The sequence below is a fragment of the Chiloscyllium punctatum genome, chromosome 17 (assembly GCF_047496795.1).
Source record: "Chiloscyllium punctatum isolate Juve2018m chromosome 17, sChiPun1.3, whole genome shotgun sequence".
Lineage (NCBI taxonomy): Eukaryota > Metazoa > Chordata > Chondrichthyes > Orectolobiformes > Hemiscylliidae > Chiloscyllium > Chiloscyllium punctatum.
In genome coordinates this window covers 74,201,012-74,214,523 of record NC_092755.1, presented here as the reverse complement: position 1 = coordinate 74,214,523, position 13,512 = coordinate 74,201,012, and the positions used below count along the sequence as shown (strand labels likewise).

Below are 13,512 nucleotides of genomic sequence, written 5' to 3'. Positions count from 1 at the left end.
AACAGGCATTATCAGATATAGAGGAAAAACAGTGCACTGTATATTGAATTATATTACGACCTTATAAAATTGAAGTGTAGATGTGCCATCTGGCCCTTCTAATCTTTTTTGCCTTTCTGGAAAATAAGTCATGATTGTCCACATTACCTCCACCTTCCTGTGCTAGACCATATCCCTCATTTATAATAGTTTCTCCTTACTTCTTTCATCTTGGGGAAAAAAACTTTCTTCCAGAAAAAATTATTGCTGATTCTTTCAATCCATGAATGTATTAAAGTTTTGAAGTTCACATTGTCACAAGACAAAGGAGAGCCAATGGACATGATTCACTTGGATTTCCAGTGGACCCTTGACAAGGGACAGCAAAAAAGGTAGCTAAATAAGATAACAGCCCATGGCTTTAGGGGTGTGGAGAAAGGATTGGCTGACTGGCAGAATAGAAAGATTGGGGATAAAGGAGTCTTTTTTCCAGGATGGCAGCCAGTGAACTACTGGAGCTCCACAGGGGAAGTGTTGGGATCACAATTATTCACATCATATAGTCATGATCTGAATGAAGAAACTGATGTATTTTTGCCAAGCCTCAGATGACACAATGACAGATGGACAGACAGGGAAGTTGCAGGAGGACTTGGACAGGCTAGAAGAGTGGGTAAAAAATGGCAGATGGAATACAGTGTGGGAATGTGAGAAGCTATGCACTTTGGTTGGAAGAAGAGGTGTAGACTATTTTCTAATTGGGGAAAGACTTCAGAAATCTGAAGCACAAAGGGACTGGAGACTCCTAGTTCAGGATTATTTTAAGGTTAACATGTACATTCAGCTAGGAAGGCAAATGCAATGTTGGCATTCATTGAGGGAGCTAGAATACAGGAGCAGCTGAGGCCGTATAAGGCTCTGGTTAGAGCCCAATTGCAATATAATGAGTAGTATTTGGCCATGTTGAAGGAAAAATGTGCTGGCATTGGAGGGGTCCAGAGGAGGTTTACAAGAATAAAGGGCTTGTCATTGAAGGAATGTTGGTCATATGAGGAGTGGTGAAGAAATCTGGGTTTGTATTCAATTGAATTTAGAATGACTTAGAGTGGTCACGGACAAGGTATTTTCACTAGTCAAAGACGAGGTCCCAAGAGCGTGGCCTCAGTGAAGGGACGGCCATTTAGAACTGAGATGAGGAGGAATTTCTTCAGCCAGGTGGTGGTGAACCTGTGGGACTCATTACTCAGAAGGCTAACTTGGTCAAGTCATTAAGTGCCTTTAAGTCAGAGTTAGATAGGTTCTTGATTAGTACATGGATAAGGGCTCTGAGGAGAAGGCTGCATTCTGTCCTATTATGATGCACTTATGCGAGATAAGATTTATCTGGATGGAATGTAAAACAATACTTTTCACTGTATGTCAGTCTGTGTGACAATAATAAATCTAAATCAAGAGACTGATGAATGGGGTTAAGAAACATATCAACTACGATTGAATAGTAGAGCAGATGTGATGGGCTAAAAGGCCTAATTCTACTGCTATATTTTAAGGTCTTATAGCAGATCCTTGGTTCATGGTATGTTACTGCTTCACTCTGGCAACCTTGACAATTTTATGTCACTGGTGATTTGCCATTGCTTTCCAGGTGCCAAGTCCATCTGAACTGGAGCAAATTATTGCAGATACTGGAATCTATACTGAAAACAAAAAATGCTGGGAATCACAGTAGGTCAGGCAGCATCTGTAGAGAAAGCAAGCTAACATTCTGAGTCTACATGATGCTTCATCAGAGCTCTGATGAAGAGTCATTTAAAGTGTTAGCTTGCTCCCTGTCCACAGATGCTGCTTGACCCGCTGTGATTCCCAGCATTTTTTGTTTTCATTATTTGAGCTGGAATGTGAATCTGGCTCACTGTTGGTGTTATTCTAAATCACATGCTAACTATGCAGACAACTAAGCTAACTATTCCCTTAAATCATGTACAGACATGTGTCCGGATTACCAACATTCTCAACCTTTGCCATGTTTCCTACCTGAGTGGATACTTCATACTTCACCAAATTATATTCCCGTTTCCATATTCTTATCTACTCATTTAACTTGTTTATAATCCTTTGTAAGCCTCTTTGCACCCTATTCACACGTTACATTCCATCCAACTTTGTGCCAATAGAAAAGTTGGATCCACTACACTTGGTCCCCTCATTCAAATCATTTTAAATCGCCAAGTCCAAATGCTGATCTTTCAGTCATCTTTAAAGTTACAGATTTTTAAATTAACAATATTGTCTATTACTACTGTTGCTTTCTGTTAACTAATGCTTAATTCATATAAATTGATTCAAATGAATGCACAAAGTAGGAACTGGGGTTGACCATATGGACCACTGAGCCTGCTCCATCATTCTACCTGACTGAACTGCTTGTATTTCAAATTCCATATTTCATCTACTTCTGATAACCTTGTATTTTCTTGCCTTACAAGAAAATATCTATCTTTGACTCAATAACATTGCTCCCACTGCCTTGTGACTCATGTGCTTGAACACCAAGATCCCTTTGTACCTCAAAATGTTGCAGTTGTTCTCCAATTAAGTAATTTAGTTATTCGTGCCAAAGCAAATAACTTCACATTTTCCCATATTATACTTTATCTGCCAGACTTCTGCCCATTCAATCAATATATCTAAAGACATCTGAAGTATCCTTATCCTTCTTCCCAACATATGTTCTTACCTCTGTGGATATTATCTTTGAATTTAGCTACCATGTCTTCCCTCTTCTTAGTTGAATTATTGATGTAAATTGTAAGTAGACTGAAGCCCCTGCAGACGTTCCTTCAGGCCTCCATTTATCATGCTCTGCCAATCAATCAAAGACTTATTTATTCATTATTAATCTTTTCTGTCAGCCTGCGAAAAATGTGACAATGCTAATGAATTACCCCCAGCATTTATTTTCATCAATAACCTGTGATGTGGCACATAATAACATAAGAAATAGGAATAGTGGGCCGTCTGGCCTGTCAAGCTTGCTTCACCATTCAATAACATCATGGCTTATCTTTTTGTGGACTCATCTCCATTTACTCATCCGCTCACCATAACCCTTAATTCCTTTACTGTTCAAAAATGTGTCTTTGCCTTAAAATATTCAATGAATTAGCCTGAACTGCTTCACTGGCCAGGGAATTTCACAAATTAACAACCCTTTGGGTGAAGACGTTTCTCCTCAACTCCAAGTCCTAAATTCCAATGAGTACTTTCCCAGTCTACTCAATCTCTCCTCATAAGCCAATCCTCTCAATTTTGGAATCAACCTCCTCTGCACCCCCTCCAGTGCCAGGACATCCTTTCTCAAGGAGGCCAAAACTGTACACAGTACTGCAGATGTGGTCCACTAGCTATACAACTGCAGCATAAACTCATTTTTAAACTCCATACCTCTATAATGAAGGACATTTTATTTGCCTTCCTAATTAATTGCTGCATCTGCAAACTAACATTTTATAATTCATGCACAAGGACTGACATCAGTGGTGGGAAAGTTATTGGAGGGGATTTTGAGGGACAAAATTTACATGTATTTGGAAAGTCAAGGACTGATTAGGGATAGTCAACATGGCTTTGTGCATGGGAAATCACGTCTCATTAACTTGATTGAGTTTTAAACAAGTAACAAAGAGGATTGATGAGAGCAAAGTGGTGGACGGTAACTAAATGGATTTCAGTAAGGCGTTTGAATGGTTAACAAGGTTAGATCTAATGAAATATGGAGTGAACTAGCCATTTGGATAAAATCATTGGCTTGAAGAAAGGAGACAGAGGGTGGGAATGGAAGGTTGCTTTTTAGATCGGAGGCCTGTGACTAGCTGTGTGCCGCAATGTACGGTGCTGGGTCCACTAATTTTTGTCCTTTATATAAATGATTTGGATGTGGATATAGAAGGTATGGTTAGGAAGTTTGCAGATGACACCAAAATTGGTGGTGTAGTGGACATCAAAGTAGGTTACTTCAAGGTGCAACAGGACCTTGATCAGATGGGCCAATGGACCAAGGAGTGGCAGATGGAGTTTAATTTAGATAAATATGAAATGCTAGATTTTGGTAGAGTAAATCAGGGCAGGACTTCGACACTTAATAGTAAGGTCCTGGGGAGTGTTGCTGAAGAAAGAAACCTTGGAGTGCAGATTCATAGTTCCTTGAAAATGGATTCACAGGTAGACAGAGTAGTGAAGGCGGCGTTTGGTACACTTGCATTTATTGGTCAGTGCATTGAGTACAGAGGAACCTCAATTATCCGAATATCGGATTATCTGAAGGAGATCTCTAGGTTCTAATAGAAACATTATATCAAAGATGTGTTTCCAACACTGATTGCGCACCGTGTGCAGCTGCCTTGTCTCCTGAATAGGGAGTGAACTTAGCAGAAAACTCCAAGCTCAAGAGGAAAGGCATTGAATCAATTAACCAAATAATCAATTATCCGAACGAAATTGTGCCTGCCCACCTTGTTCGGATAATCGACGTTCCTCTTTATACGAGTTGGGAGGTCATGTTACAGCTGTACATGACCTTGGTTAGGCCACTTTTGAATTCTGGTCTCCCTGCTGTAGGAAGGAAGGAAGGATGTTGTTAAACTTGAAAGGCTTCAGAAAAGATTTACAATGATGTTATCGGGGTTAGAAGGTTAGAACTATAAGGACAGGCTGAATAGGCTGGGGATATTTTCCCCAGAGCACTGAAACCTTACATCATGATGATGCTGCTCCTTCAACAAGGTTACGTTGTCCTTAATTCTTCTTTTCAGAGAGATCATAAAAGACACAGACTCCGAAAAGTCTAAGTTGAAGGACTGAAGGGCCAGTTTGATTATAGCTAACAGATACTGCCTCAGGCAAAAGGCATTAAAGTTTTCAAAAAAAATGAAAGGGGAGTGACCAGTTCTTAAAGCTCAGCTTTTCTCTGGTTGGGTTCGGTTCGGTTTTAGCACAGTAGTGTTTTGATGCTGCTGGACCCAAAAAAGCAGGTGCATGCTGGTACTCTCTTGATGACATCTCTCCTATAAGACCCAGTGTTTGTGCCAAGGGTGCTTATGGTGTTTGTTTCAAGTATTTGGAACAGCATCATTAAGTTGGGATGATCTGTTGGGTTTTTGGATAGGTTAAGTTATTCAGTATTCTGTTCTCTTTTGTGTTTCACCCAGTAATCTTGTAAATAAATTCTGTTTTGTTTAAAACTACATGGTTTGACCAACTTCACCCTCTTGAAATATCCACGTTACATCTGCTTAAAACAACTAGCAAAGGTAGGGTCTGGGCTACTTTCTTCAAATGTTTTGAGGGGGTCTGGCTTAGTCCATAACAATATAAACTTATGGGGGGTATGGATAGGGTGAATAGTTAAGGTCTTCTCCCTAGGATAGGAGAGTCCAAAACTAGACTAGAAGGCATGGGTTTAAGGTCAGAGGCGAAAGATTTAAAAGGGACATAAGCAGCAATATTTTTATGCAGACGGTGGTGCTTAAATGGAATGAACTGTCACAAGAAATTGTGGAGACTGGTACAATTACAACATTCAAAAAGTTATCTGAATGGGGATATGAATAAAGGAGGGTTTAGAGGAATATGGGCCAGATGCTAACAAATGGGACTGAATTAATTTAGAATATCTGGTTGGCATGGAGAAGATGGACTAAGGAGTCTGTTTCTGCGCTGTACATCTCTATGACTTCATGACACTGAGGTCCATCTGCACAGCAGCAAGCTGCACTTCTCACCTTTTAAGTAATAGTCAATTTTGCTGTTATTTCTACCAAAATGGATGACCTCAAATTCACCAACATCATACAATCTGTTCTGATATAATGTGATAGTTCTGTTCCTGTGTGATCCAGTGTTATGAGAAAATTGTGTAATAGCAGCACATTTAAACTATTAGGACCAGAATCGCATTATAGCCAAGACAGGTAAAGAAAATTTGTGTTTTACGTATAATGGTCTAAATTCTTCAATTGCATTATAGCCAATTCACATTAAAGAAACACACATTATAGCAGAACTGACTTACTCCATCTGCCAGATCCTTGTCAACTTATGCATTTATATCCCTCTGCAGACTTTCAGTGTGCTATGCACACTATGCTCTGCCACTCATCTTGTGTCATCTGCGATTTTTGACACACTACACTTGGTGCCCAACTCTAAGTCATCTACATAAAATGTAAACAACTACAGTTTCAACACTTATCCTTGAGGTACACCATTAGCCACTGATGGCCAACCAGATAAACACCCATTTATCCCCATTCTTTGCTTTCTGTTTGTTAACCTACCTTCCATCCATGCTAATACATTAACCGTAACATTGTGCACCTTTATCTTATAACAGTCTTTTGAGCACCACCTTGTCGAATGGCTTCTGGATATTCAGATACAGCACATCCACCGGTTCCCTGTTGTCCACTATATTCCTAATGCCCTCTAAGAATTCCAGTAAATTAAACATGACTGTATTTCATGAACCCACGCTGTGTTTGCCCGATGCGACAATTTCTATCCTGATGACTTGCTATTTCTTCCTAGATTATAAATTCGAGCATTTTCCCCACTATCAATGTAAAGCTAACAGGCTTATAGTTACCTGCCTTTTGTCTGCCTTCTTTTTTAAACAGTGGCATCACATTTGCTGTTTTCCAATCTGCCTGTACCACCCCAGAGTCCAGCGAATTTTAGTAAATTGTGAGAGCATTTGTTATTTCCACCATTATCTCTTTTAGTACACTGGGATGTATTCCATCAGGACCAGGAGACTTGTCTACCTTTATCCCCATTAGCTTGCCCAAAACTACCTCTTTAGTGATAATGATCGTTTCTAGGTCCTCACCTGCCTTGCCTCCTTGTCATCAATTATTAGCATGTTAATTAATGTCTTAATTTACCATTTACTCATTTCCTATGTTTAAACCCGTCTTCTCATTCTTTAAAGGACCAATGTTTACCTTAGCCACTTTCTTCTATTTTATATATTTGCAGAAATTTTTTCTGTTTTTATATTCTGAGTTAGTTTACTCTCATAATCCATCTTACTTTTCTCTTTAGCTTTTTTTTGTGACTCTGTGTTGATCTTGAAAGGTTTCCCAATCCCCTAGTTTCCCCACTAATGTTCGCCACTTTGTATGCATTATCTTATCAAATGTCTTGAAATAACACGCTCTCCATTATCATGCTACTCCTTTAAAGACTCTCAAATGAGATAAACATGATTTAAGCTGGTGGCTGGCATGCTAGCTCAGTGATTAGCCTCATTACTGCCTCACAGACCCAGGCTTGATTCCAGCCTTGGGTGACTAGCTGTGTGGAGTTTGCATGTTCTCCCTATGCCTGCGTGGGTTTCCATCTGGTGCTCCAGTTTCCTCTCTCAGTCTGAACATGTGCAGGTTAGGTAGATGGGCCATGGTAAATTTCCCATAGAATCTAACGATGTGCAGACTAGGTGGATTAGCAATGGTAATGCGAAGTTAGGGGGATAGGGCGAGGGGTCCGACTGAGTGGGATACTCTTTGGAGGGTTGGTGCAGGCCTGATGGGCTAGATGGCCTTTTTCTACACTGAAAGCATGTTGGCTCTTCCCAATTACATTAAGTGAGTTTTTGTAAGTGTCCAGCTATAACCTCTAACGGTCTATTCCAATAGCTTCCCCCATAGAGTCAAAAATGTCTACCGTTTTAGGGAATGTTGGAAAATTACCTTGAACTCATCTACTACCTCATTATCCTAAGGTCTTAAGAGCGGCTAAAGTCCATCTGCCACGGAAACTTATCCACCTGCAGCCTCATCAGTGTTGTTTCCCTGGTGATAACTTAATTGAGTTACTTTCCCCTCCCACCTTCTAATTTAAAGTCTATGCTGGGAAGTTTTTTGGATATTCTGTATTTCCTTCCAGTCTCACGTGCCCTATTATTGTAGCACTTTATAAAATGCTTTTTGAAAATCTCAACACACTGCTGTCACTGACTGCTTTTTATTCAACAACCACTACCTCAAAATCACCAACACATTTGTCAAACTTGATTTCCAATTCATAAATCTGTGTTGACTTTGCTCTTTGTTTTGTAAATGTCTAGTTATAATGTCTCTGAGAACAGATTCTTGCAATTTCCCTCTTTCTGTCAGGCTAAGCTGCAAATGGTTCCCAGTTTATTCTTTTCCTCCTTTCTTAAAAGGTGGGGACTGCATAGGCTATCTTCAAATCCACAGGACCCATTCTAAAATCTAGGAAATTTTACGAGGATCAAAATCAATATATTTAGAATTTCTGTGGCTGCCTCTTTAAATTTGAGAACACAAGCTTTCAGGCCAGTGGTTTGGTCAAATGCATACATATATCAGCCAAAAAAAAATCTTATTTTTAAAAAATTATTTGAACCCTACCCAAAGAACGCCAGAGGAACTCAACTATTTAGTTTGCTTAGCATTTGAACTAGGTTAAAGCGGCTGCTGTTTTAACTGATGTCAACAACTAGCGTTTATTTCTTTTACGAATGATCATCGGTGCATACACTGGTAGTTCGGTATGCTACAGGATTGTTTAGCATTAATTTCATCTTCTAAAAGCAACAGAAGTCAGTATGTTACAGAAAACAAGCAAACTGCCCACCTGGGTACATTGTGTAAATCTCCACTTCTTTCTTAGTTTAAATAGAGTAACCAGCTTTTAAGTTGAACAAAACAAAATTATGATTCTAATGTTCTGAAATGCCTTCCCATTACAGTTCTCCATGAAGGAGATGTCAGGTACAAACTATAGCCCTTTGTTGTGGTTCTGTTCGCCGAGCTGGGAATTTGTATGGCAAACGTTTCGTCCCCTGTCTAGGTGACATCCTCAGTGCTTGGGAGCCTCCTGTGAAGCACTTCTGTGCTGTTTCCTCCGGCATTTATAGTGGCCTGTCTCTGCCGCTTCCGGTTGTCAGTTCGAGCTGTCCGCTGTAGTGGCCGGTATATTGGGTCCAGGTCGATGTGTTTATTGATAGAGTCTGTGGATGAGTGCCATGCCTCTAGGAATTCCCTGGCTGTTCTCTGTTTTTGGCTTGCCCTATAATGGTAATGTTGTCCCAGTCGAACTCATGTTGCTTGTCGTCTGTGTGTGTGGGGCTACTAAGGATAGCTGGTCATGTCGTTTCGTGGCTAGTTGGTGTTCACGTATACGGATCGTTAACTGTCTTCCTGTTTGTCCGATGTAGTGTTTTGTGCAGTCCTTGCATGGGATTTTGTACACTACATTAGTTTTGCTCATGTTGGGTATCGGATCCTTCGTTCTGGTGAGTTGTTGTCTGAGAGTGGCTGTTGGTTTGTGTGCTGTTATGAGTCCTAGTGGTCGCAGTAGTCTGGCTGTCAGTTCAGAAATGCTCCTGATGTATGGTAGTGTGGCATGTCCTCGTTCCGTTGTCTCTCCCTTAGGCATCTGTTGATGAAATTGCGAGGGTATCCGTTTTTGGCGAATACCTTGTATAGGTGTTCCTCTTCCTCTTTTTGCAGTTCTGGTGTGCTGCAGTGTGTTGTGGCCCTTTTGGATAGTGTCCTGATGCAACTTCTTTTGTGTGTGTTGGGGTGGTTGCTTTCATAGTTTAGGACTTGGTCTGTGTGTGTGGCTTTCCTGTAAACCTTTGTGGTGAATTCTCCGTTCGGTGTTCTCTGTACCATCATGTCTAGGAATGGGAGTTGGTTGTCCTTTTCTTCCTCTCCAGTGAATCGGATTCCTGTGAGTGTGGCGTTGATGATCTGGTGTGTATTCTCTATTTCTGTGTTTTTAATTATTACAAAGGTGTCATCCACGTATCTGACCCAGAGTTTGGGTTGAAGTTGTGGTAAGACTGTTTGTTCTAACCTTTTGCATTACTGCTTCTGCTATGAGTCCAGGGATCGGTGAGCCCATGGATGTTCCGTTGATTTGTTCGTATATTTGGTTGTTGAATGTGAAGTGTGTTGTGAGGCACAAGTCCAGTAGTTTAAGTATGCCGTCTTTGTTGAAAGGTTCAACGTCCTGTTGTCTGTTATGTCTGTCCAGCAGGTTGGATATTGTTTCTTTGGCTAGGGTTTTGTCGATGGAGGTGAACAGTGCCGTTACATCGAATGAGACCATAGTTTCTTCCTTGTCTATGTGTATATTTCTGATGATGCCCAAGAATTCCTGTGTTGATTGTATAGATTGTCTGGATCCGCAGATCAGGTGTTTCAGTTTCTGCTGTAGTTCTTTGGCCAGTTTGTGTGATGGTGTCCCTGATAGTGATACTATGGGTCTGAGTGGGATGTCTGGTTTGTGCACTTTGGGTAGTCCATAGAATCTGGGGGTGCTGTTGCTTTCAGGTTTCATTCTTTGTAGGTCAGACCTGGTTATCTGTCCGTTTTTTTTGGAGATTCCTCAGTGTGTTGTTTATCCTATTGGTGAGCTGTGGGGTGGGGTCAAACTCCCTCTTTTGGTAGGTGTTGGTATCTGCAAGTAGTTGTTGTGCTTTTTGCATGTACTCTGCTTTGTCCAGGATGACCGTCATTCTGCCTTTGTCTGCTGGTAGTATAATTATGTTCTTATCGTTTCTTAGTGATTTTAGTGCTTCCCTCTCCTTGGTGTTGAGGTTATGTGTTTGTCTTTTTCTTGTTATCAGCGGTACGATATTTTGTCTCACTGCTTGTTGTGTCTCTTCTGTCAGTCCATTGTGCCCGAGTGTGCATTCTAGAGCTGCTAGGAAGTCTGCTGTCTTGGCATCCCTGTGATTGTAGTGGAGTCCCTTGGCCAGTCTTGTTCTTTCCGTGTCTGTGAGCTGTCTGTGGGAGAGGTTTTTAACCCAGGTATGTGTTGTGGTGTCCTCTTCTTTGTGTGTTAGTTTGGCCATTTTTTCTTTTTTGCCTAAGGGAGAGACAACGGAACGAGGACATGCCGCAACCCAAAGGACTAGCCACACTACCATACATCAGGAGCATTTCTGAACTGACAGCCAGACTACTGCGACCACTAGGACTCATAACAGCACACAAACCAACAGCCACGCTCAGACAACAACTCACCAGAACGAAGGACCCGATACCCAACATGAGCAAAACTAATGTAGTGTACAAAATCCTATGCAAGGACTGCACAAAACACTACATCGGACAAACAGGAAGACAGTTAACGATCCGTATACGTGAACACCAACTAGCCACGAAACGACACGACCAGCTATCCTTAGTAGCCACACACACAGACGACAAGCAACATGAATTTCACTGGGACAACATTACCATTATAGGGCAAGCCAAAAACAGAGAACAGCCAGGGAATTCCTAGAGGCATGGCACTCATCCACAGACTCTATCAATAAACACATCGACCTGGACCCAGTATCCCGGCCACTACAGCGGACAGCTCGAACTGACAACCGGAAGTGGCAGAGACAGGCCACTATAAATGCCGGAGGAAACAGCACAGAAGTGCTTCACAGGAGGCTCCCAAGCACTGAGGATGTCACCTAGACAGGGGACGAAACGTTTGCCATACAAATTCCCAGCTCGGCGAACAGAACCACAACAACGAGCACCCGAGCTACAAATCTTCTCCCAAACTTTGAACTATAGCCCTCCTAAAAGCATTCAGATCATACACAACCATAATCTGTTGTTGCCTCCCCTTTAAAAAAATTAAACTAGCATTGGGATTAATGCAATACAGACAAGGTATCAACCAAGAACAGTCTTACTTTTACCTATTTCATATTAATAGAGGTAGAAGTTATCATTTCAAATATGCAACCCGTGCACCAATTAATTAAAATAGCAATTTAGTAATATTTGTGAAACAAAATGACTTAATTGTTAATAGCCCACTCATACAGTTTGCAGTGATCAGTATGCCTTGAAACAAAAATCCCTTTGCTCTCATATAGCTCCTGGTCTCTCATCGTTAAGAGAATAGTCCAATTGGTCTTTCTTGGATCCAAAATGAATAATTTCACATTTTCACACCCTGAACTCCATCTACCATGATTTTATCTACCTCATCTGTCTAAGTCTCTCTAATTTACTGCTTCAATTTACATGATTTAATGTATACCTGCATATTTCTATTTCTTCATCCAAGTCATTCATATTATTTGGTGAAAAACAGAAATCCCAGCAGAGATTCCAGAAGAACAGGAGTCACCCTATTCTGCCAATGCAAGGCTACTTCTCTTTATACTTGCTTTCAGTTGCTGCTTCTAAAACAATTACTAACCCACCATCACAGTTACCACCAATAACTTGAACTCTAATTTTTGTTAACTTCTGCATCACTTTATCAAGTGCCACATGCTTATATTTACTCTCCCCTGTGTACCATGCTGGTGGTCCAAACAAATTGAACCAGACAGACATAGTTTACCCATCACAAATCAACACTGACTGTCTTCAATCAGCTCATTCTTCTTAGAAATGTTTATTTCTTGAAAAATGCCTTTCTTTTAGACTATCAAATAACCTGAAGACTTAACATTATTTCTGGTAACCCGCCGGAATGCCAGGCCTTCGATTTCCCCATGTAGGAAGAAGAAAACTGGTACTATATTCTAACCATATCAAAAAATTATGGCGTGGTTAAGTATGGTATCATCATAACATGCTACTTATTTCACTGACAAACTCAAAAGATACTGGTCATGGACCTTAAATGATTAATAAACCAGAACTCCCAGGTTATCCTGCTTTGCAGTCTTAAACTAGTAAGCCCGAATGATATACTTGCTTGTAATTACTATGTAGCAAATTTATATTACTGCATTCAATCTGTCATCTATTTCTCCATAGTAAGACATGCCCTCCAGTCCAGGCACCATCCCGGTAAATCCTTCTGCACCTTCTCTAAAGTCTCCACATCTTTTCTATAATGAGGCGACCAGAACTGAACACAATATTCCAAGTGTGGTCTAAGCAGGGATCTATAGAACTGCAGCATAACCTCACAGCTCTTAAACTCAATTCCCTTGCCAATGAAGCCAACACACCATACGTCTTCTTAACAACCTTGGATGGCAACTTTGAGGGATCTATGGACATGGACCCCAAGATCCCTTTGTTCCTCCACGTTGCCAAGAATCCTGCCTTTAACCCTGTATTCTGCAGTCAAATTCAACCTTCTAAAGTGTTTTCCAGGTTGAACTTCGTCTGCCACATATCAGCCCAGTTCTGCATCCTGTCAATGTCCCGTTGCAAACTACAACAGCCCTCCACACTATCCACAACTCCACCAACCTTCACGTCATCGGCAAACTTACTAATCCACCCTTCCACTTCCTCATCCAAGCAATTTATAAAAATCACAAACAGAAGTCCCGCAACTGATCCTTGCGGAACCCCACTGGTCACCAAGCTCCAGGCTAAATACTTTCCATCTACCACCACCCTCTGTCTTCTATGGACTAGCCAATTCTGCATCCAGACAGCTAGATTTCCCTGTATCCCATGCCTCATTACGTTCTGAATGAGCCTACCATGGGAACCTTATCAAATGCTTTGCTAAAATCCA

At 40.9% G+C, this 13,512-nt stretch overlaps 1 protein-coding gene across 7 annotated transcripts in view; it reads right to left on the bottom strand.

Moving 5' to 3' along the window:
* The window catches only part of LOC140487983 (calcium/calmodulin-dependent protein kinase kinase 2-like), a 111,591-nt gene that overhangs the window by 81,820 nt on the left and 16,259 nt on the right, over positions 1-13,512 (bottom strand). The window contains exon 2 of one of the 7 annotated variants that reach the window (XM_072587480.1): positions 2,717-2,841. The exons of the other annotated variants lie outside the window; for them this stretch is intronic. The gene's annotated coding sequence lies outside the window, so the exon portion shown is untranslated. The remainder of the gene's footprint in view (positions 1-2,716; positions 2,842-13,512) is intronic. 7 annotated transcript variants of the gene reach the window in all.